Source organism: Cynara cardunculus (genome assembly GCF_001531365.2).
Source record: "Cynara cardunculus var. scolymus isolate 2C chromosome LG 5, CcrdV1, whole genome shotgun sequence".
In the NCBI taxonomy this organism is placed as follows: domain Eukaryota; kingdom Viridiplantae; phylum Streptophyta; class Magnoliopsida; order Asterales; family Asteraceae; genus Cynara; species Cynara cardunculus.
In genome coordinates, this window is record NC_037532.1 from 14656421 (window position 1) to 14657022 (window position 602).

Consider the following 602-nt stretch of genomic DNA (forward strand, 5'->3'; position numbering starts at 1 on the left):
ATTCTTAAATGTTTAAAATGTTGTTCAATATTTTGACTAAAGACTAAAACATCATCAATATACATAATTATAAATTCTGTATATGGATTAAAAATATCATTCATGATCCTCTGATATTCAGAGGGGGCATTTTTTAGCCCAAACGACATTACATTCCATTCATAATGACCAAATGGAACAGTAAATGATGTTTTATATTTATCTGGTTCAGCAATTTGAATTTGCCAATATCCAGATTTCATGTCAAATTTTGACATAATATTTGCCGAGAATAATCGGTTTAATAAATCCTTTTTATTAGGAATTGRATATCTTATCCATTGAAGAACCTTATTTAAAGGTTTATAATTAATCACAAGTCAAAATTAATGACAGATACAAATATTTTTTCATTTTCAGAATCAGAATCAGATATTACTGCTTTTAATAGTGATCTTTTAAGACCTTCATCGATATTAAGATTATTAATCTTTTYCTGKGTWGTACACWTATTAGCRTAATGACCSAGTTTTTTGCATTTCCAGCAAACTGGTAATTTCTTTTCCTTATTAGGAAATTTTTTATTTTTATTCTTTGAAAATTTAGAGAAAGAATTTTTTCTC